The following is a 5,930-nucleotide window of genomic DNA, read 5'->3' on the forward strand; positions in this document are numbered from 1 at the left end:
CCAGCACCTGCAGCCCCTCGTGCCACTCCCTCCTCCTGCGCTCGCTGCCTGCAGGGCTGTTCCTCTCCCAGCCCTCTGGCTCCTCTGGGCTGCTGCAGTTGTATTTCTGCCATGCCTTGGATTTGCCCTTCCCAGTGTTATAAACATCTTTTGTAATATTGGCTTCTACGCAAGTATTAATGTAGATATTATATAATGCTAGAAATGCTTTTGCTGTGTGGATGTAGTTTTCTTTCTTTTTAGCAAGAATTTAGCAAGTGTGAGCGAGTAAGATAACTTCCAAGCGAACAGAGGATGAGGCCCAAGAGAGGCTATCAACACTGCTCGGAGAACAAAGGGGCCCAAAGCAGCTATCACCACTCTGCCCGGGGGGCAAAGAAGCCCAAAACTGCAATCAACCCTGACTGTCTGGGGAATTAAGAGGCCCACTCAACTATCAACTCTCACCTAGCGAGCCCAGGCCCAAGAATTAAAAGAAATAAAACCACAAGGCAGAAGACTACGCATGCTCTAAAAAGGCGGAACCTAGGAGCGGCCATGCAGAACAGCTCCTGGAAAAGTTTGAATATGCATGAAGAACAGACAGTAAAAATGGTATAAAAAGGACTCACCTCGAGCATCAGGTGTGCTCTTGGCAGAATGCCAAGGCTGCTGGCCGTTACCTCTTTGCTTTATTTTATGTGTCTCTTATTGTCTTTATATTAAACTCTTTAAATTCTCACAGGAGAGTGAACCTTGTTTTTCACACCAGCTCAGGGCGGCTCCAGGCCCACTACTCTGGCCTGTTCCAGCACACGCCTCTAGTTCCAGGATCTGTGGGAGGCATTGCCATGGCAACAGTCGGTCCCCACACATCGCGACAGTGGCTTCGGAGGCGCTGTCACAGTCGCTTCGGACACCCCGTGACAGTCCCGGCACCCGCAGCTCGATGGCAGCTGGGCCCCTTCCCAGTGCTCTGGGACCGCCATTCCGGTCCCTCCTTTCCGCGGGCTCCACGCCGGGGTCTCTGCTCCCCCGCCATCCTGGGGTCTCCCCTCGGCCATTTCGGTCCCTCCCCCCTCGGGGCTCCCCTGTGGGCTCCCGGTCCCTCCATCCCGGCCCCTCTCACCCAGTGCCCCCTCGCCCCCTGTGCCTCACCTGAGCACCCTGCGGAATTCCCGGCGCTCCTGCTCCACCTGCGTGGCCAGCTGCTGCTCCCGTGGGCCGCCTGCTCCAGCCGCTCCCGCCTCAGCCGCTGCTCCAGCTCGGCCTTCCCGGCCACCCAGCGCCAAGCCCCGGCCACATGGCAGAGGCGCTCAATCATCCCCAACACCAGCAGTGAGCACCACACAACCTTCTTGGCAGCTGAAAAAGCTCCTTCTGGCCACAGCAGAGGGCACGTGTCCCTCAAAATATGTCCAGAGCTGCCTCGGGATCCTAAAATGCCCGTGAGAGGCAGCGGAGCCTTGTGTTTGTGCACAGGGATGCTTTAGGAGCATGGCTGAACTTTACGACCCCCAGCTCTAATTGCAGCACCTCATTAAGGGTTTGCAGCACCCAGAGCACAACGCAGGCATTGGCCCAAGCAGCTCCAATTCAGCCCCGTTTTGACCTCCCAAGCCACTGCTCCCGGCCCGCGCTGTCCCTGTGCTGCAGCTGCAGCTTCAGAGCCCTTGGGGCTGTGGCTCTGCTCTCCTCTCCTCCTCCTCTCCTCCTCCTCCTCCCCCTGCAGCTGCTGTGTCGGGACCAGCAGTGGCCCAGGAAGAGCAGGAATTCCAAACGTGCTGTGGAGCGCCCTGAGGAGCCCTGGCAGACTCAGCATCGAGCACCTGCTTTGCTCAACATCCCTGGGGAATTCAGCATTCCCAAAGCTGCTGTGCCGGGGCTGAAGGATGAAAAGGGAGTGAAAAGCTGGGCGTTTATGGGTATTGTGGACCCGAGACTGGGCTGGGTGTGGGTGCTGCCTTCCTTCCCTTCGGGATCGGGGAGGAGCGGTCGCGGGTGGTACACAGGGTGTGTGCCTGGCCCCGGGACACTGCTACGCTGCCACTGGGCACTATGATCGAAGCTGCTGCCTTGGCCGCTTCTGCCCGCTGCCGGTGGTGGTGCCGGGACCGATTGGTGCCCGTGAGTTTGCAAAAGGAGCGATTTCCCCTCCTCCCTCCCGTCCGAGGCCGCCATCGCCCCTGAGGGGTTCGAGCTCGCACTGGGGCGCCCCCTGCTGGCTGTGAGTGATCCCTGCATCGCCCCCTGCTGGCCGTGTGTGATCCCTCCAGCGCCCCCTGCTGGCCGAGCGTGATCCCTGCAGCGCCCCCTGCTGGCCGCGCGTGATCCCTGCAGCGCCCCCTGCTGGCTGTGCGTGATCCCTGCAGCGCCCCCTGCTGGCCGCGCGTGAACCCTCCAGCGCCCCCTGCTGGCCGTGGTAACAACTGCACCAAATATGCAAAAACAGCATTTCAGAGGTTGGAAGCTTCTGTTCTTGTGTTGGGTTTTTGTCTGTTCTGCTCTATTTATTTTCTAGCAAAGAGTTTCTATTCCTTTTCCCGCATATTTTCCTGAGAGCCTCATAAATTTTGAAGTTATAATAATTTGGAGGGAGGAGTCTTCTTTCTATTCCAGGAAAGTTCCCGCCTTCCTTGGCAGACATTTGCCTTTTAAACCAAGACGTTCTTTTTCTCTGGGTTGGCACATGGCAGAAATATCAGCCAGATATTCTCAAGAGGTCAAAAATACACAAACACATTAGGGATACTCAGGAGTCCTGGGGGGAATTGAGGGTCCATTGGGGGTTCAGTGTCTTGGTTTGAAAGACAGGTATCATCTAAGGAAGGCAGGAGCCTCCCTTGGAATAGCAGATGCGACCCCCCTTCCCTCTAAGTGATTATAATTTTGAAATCAAGGGGCTTTTAGGCAAAGATGTGGGAAATAGGAATAACACTTCTTTACTACTATGTAACTATATGTGTATAACCCGTCAAACAAACAACAATAACTGTGGCAGTAACAGCAAACAATCACAAACCCAGTCCCAGCCTTCTCAGCTGTCAGGCCCTTTCCCCTCGGGTGCAGTTCCGCTCGCAGCCGGCAGGGGCGCTGGCGGCTCCCGGTGAGCAGGGCAGGTGCGATGGTTCCCCCGCGGCTGCAGGGGGCTCAGGGAGCACGCGGCACTGGTGGCCTGGGATCCTGGGAAGGGATGGGACAAAGAAGCTTCACAAACCCCTGGGCAGCCGATCCCGGTGTCCTGCCGGACCCTCAGGAACAGCAGGCTGGAGTGGCATGGACGAGCACAAATCCCGGGTGGCAGATGTGATGTATCCAAATGGGGAATCCCCCGGAGGCCTTGGCAGGCGGGGCGAGCAGGGCTACAACTCAGGGAAGGCTTGAAGCAACGGTGGGGCAGGGCGGCCACAGCCCAACTCCCAGCGGGGCAGGGAAGGCAGGCTTTGGGATCCCGGGGCTTTTGCAGCAGAAAGAAAAAGCAGCCGAAGAGAGCAGCCTCCCTCTCTGTCCAAACACCGGAGACCGATTGACCGCACACCCAGGTGAAACAAAAGAGTAGCAAGATGCACCCCAGCCCCAATGGTTAGGTCTTTGTTTTTCTTAAGTATCCAGAAATTTGTCCCCCTAGCAACATGTATGGGGAAAATACATTTAACAGAAAAAAGCCCAGGAGAATTCCTATAACCCCAACTTTCAGGATTCCTGAGGGTGGATGAGGGTCCCTGGGACCCCAAAGTCACCCCTCCAGTTTTCCTTTGCAGCCACCAGGAAGCACCAGCAATGGTGAGTGGGGGGCTCCAGCCATGACCCCCGTTTTACCCAAACCCCCAGGATCTCCCATTCCCTTCCACGCACCGCCTTATTCCCATAGGGCCACCCCGCAGCCCCCGGCACCCCCGGTGGAGGAGCCTCAGGCGACCTACATGGGAACCCAACGACATCTATGACAATCTACAATGAAAGCTGTGACACTCTGGGAAGTGGGGGGCACTGGGGGGCACTGGGGGTGCCCCCTCCATGGCTCCTGTGGTTGCCCATCCTTCCAAGGGACGTGGTCGTGAGTCGGGGTGGCTGCACAGGCCACCCAGAGCTCCCCATTCCCTCTCCCAGTACCCCCAGGGGCTCCCCCAGCCCCTTTTCAGTACCTGCAGGGGCTCCCCAACCCACATCGGAGTGCTCCGAGTACCCCCAGTGACTTCCCCATTCTCTCCCCATAGTGCTCCCAGTACATCCAGGGGTCCCCATTCCCCCTCCCCCTCCCACTACCCCTGTCCCATCCTGCTGCAAAAGGGAGAGTCAGAGAGGATCCTTTTTGATACATTTCTTGGACAAAAATGAAGCGCAAACACGGCAATGTTGTATCTGAGAACTGTTTCTGGATGAAGGAGGGTAAGTGTTCTTAGCGAAGGGGGATAGCAAAGAGAGTAGAGAGAGGAAAAGAGAGACAGAGAGAGAAACAGAAGACAGGCACAGCGTTACTGCAAGAACCCCGGGCGCTCTGTCGGCTTGGCAGATGCAGCGTGTCCTGCACCTCCTCCGCGAGCCTGCGTGGCTTTTGCGAGCTGCCAGGGGTGATTTCCAAGCGGTGGTGGCAGCGTATCTCTGTTGCTGGCAAAGAACGGCTGCGGGCCGGCTGCTGTGGGCCGGCTGCCATGGGCTGGTACTGCGGGTTGGTACCGCCGTGGGCTGGTGCGGCACGCTGGTTGCAACGCGGGCAATGCAGGTGTAGTGGTTTGGTCCAAAACACTCATTACTGTTTACCTTCTGTGAGATAAGAATTAGGAGAAACACAAAGCAGGCACCAAACTTGAAAGAATATAAAGAAGTTTATTAACAGACCTAAAAGAAGAAAAAAAAAAATCATTCCACACCTTCAGAACTCTTCTCCTCCCCCCACCTTCCTCCTTTCTCCCACTGACAATGTAAAAAGCAACCCTTGAGATGTTCAGCCTGTTTATCACTTCCATAATAACTTTGTTCAGTCCATTTAGGAAGAGGAGTCTCTCTTACCCATGCTATGAAAACATTATCACAACGAGACAGCCGCCCAGGTTGGTTCTCTGCTCGCATATGAGTCTCTTCCCCAACTTGCAGCTTTTCCCACCACTGCTTTTGAGGGTCCACTCTTGAAGTTTTTAAGGTAAAATTTTAAGGTTGAGCCATTCAGAAACAACATTCTCTTCACGCATCTCTGGGAGCATTTCATCTCTAAGAACAGAGGCCCTTCTCCTTCCCTGGGAACAAAGGGTCTTCCTCATCTTCATCTCTAGGACTATCTCTGGGAGCATCTCTAGGAACTGAGGTTTTCTCCTTTCCCATTTGGAGCAAAAGTCCTCATCTGGTCCATCTCTCCCTGTCCAAACTTCTCATGAAATTACAGCAGCGTCAGTACTACGGCTGGTGATGTGTTCAGTGGCTCTGACCCAGGAAGAGGTGACCGGTCTGGGGAGATGGTCCCGAAAGGAATCGCCTTCCCGAGGCCCAGTGCTGAGGGCCCTTGCAGAGGCGGTCAGCACTTTAGTGATTATCAGCTCGTGATTCCAGCTCAGCTCTGCAGGGCAGCCTCCAGGCCAAGCCAGACCAGAGAGAGAGACGAGAGGCCCGTGTGGCTGGTTCCGCACGGAAGGAGATTTATTGTTGGTCCCCTCCGGCGAAGGGGAAAGTCAAGGACAAGAGCTCTCTCTCCACAGGGGCAGAGGGCTTGCTTTTATAGGGATAGAGGGGATGGATGAAGGCCAATGGGTTACAAAGGATCTGCATAGGGTCTCCTAAAGGATTGTGGGTCTGTCTTTTCTCGAGTGACCAAAGAAGTGGTTGCCTTTCCAGGGAGTCCTGCTGGGCGATTGTGAAATCTCTTATCTCAGCAGAGATCCCTCCAGGGCAGGGGCTGGGCATACCCCACACTTCAGCATCTGCCTATCTCAGCGCAGGTGCTTTTGCTTACGAGTTGA

General features: G+C 55.8%; 1 long non-coding RNA gene across 1 annotated transcript; it reads left to right on the forward strand.

Moving 5' to 3' along the window:
• The first annotated feature begins 3,456 nt into the window (after positions 1–3,456).
• On the forward strand, positions 3,457–4,703 carry LOC121660401. The gene is made up of 2 exons (XR_006014658.1): positions 3,457–3,762; positions 3,851–4,703. It is a non-coding gene; the product is annotated as an uncharacterized LOC121660401 (long non-coding RNA).
• Positions 4,704–5,930: the final 1,227 nt, after the last annotated feature.

This window comes from Corvus kubaryi, unplaced genomic scaffold (genome assembly GCF_017639235.1).
Source record: "Corvus kubaryi isolate FWS band 111438036 unplaced genomic scaffold, C.kubaryi_AGA036_p1.0 35073, whole genome shotgun sequence".
Lineage (NCBI taxonomy): Eukaryota > Metazoa > Chordata > Aves > Passeriformes > Corvidae > Corvus > Corvus kubaryi.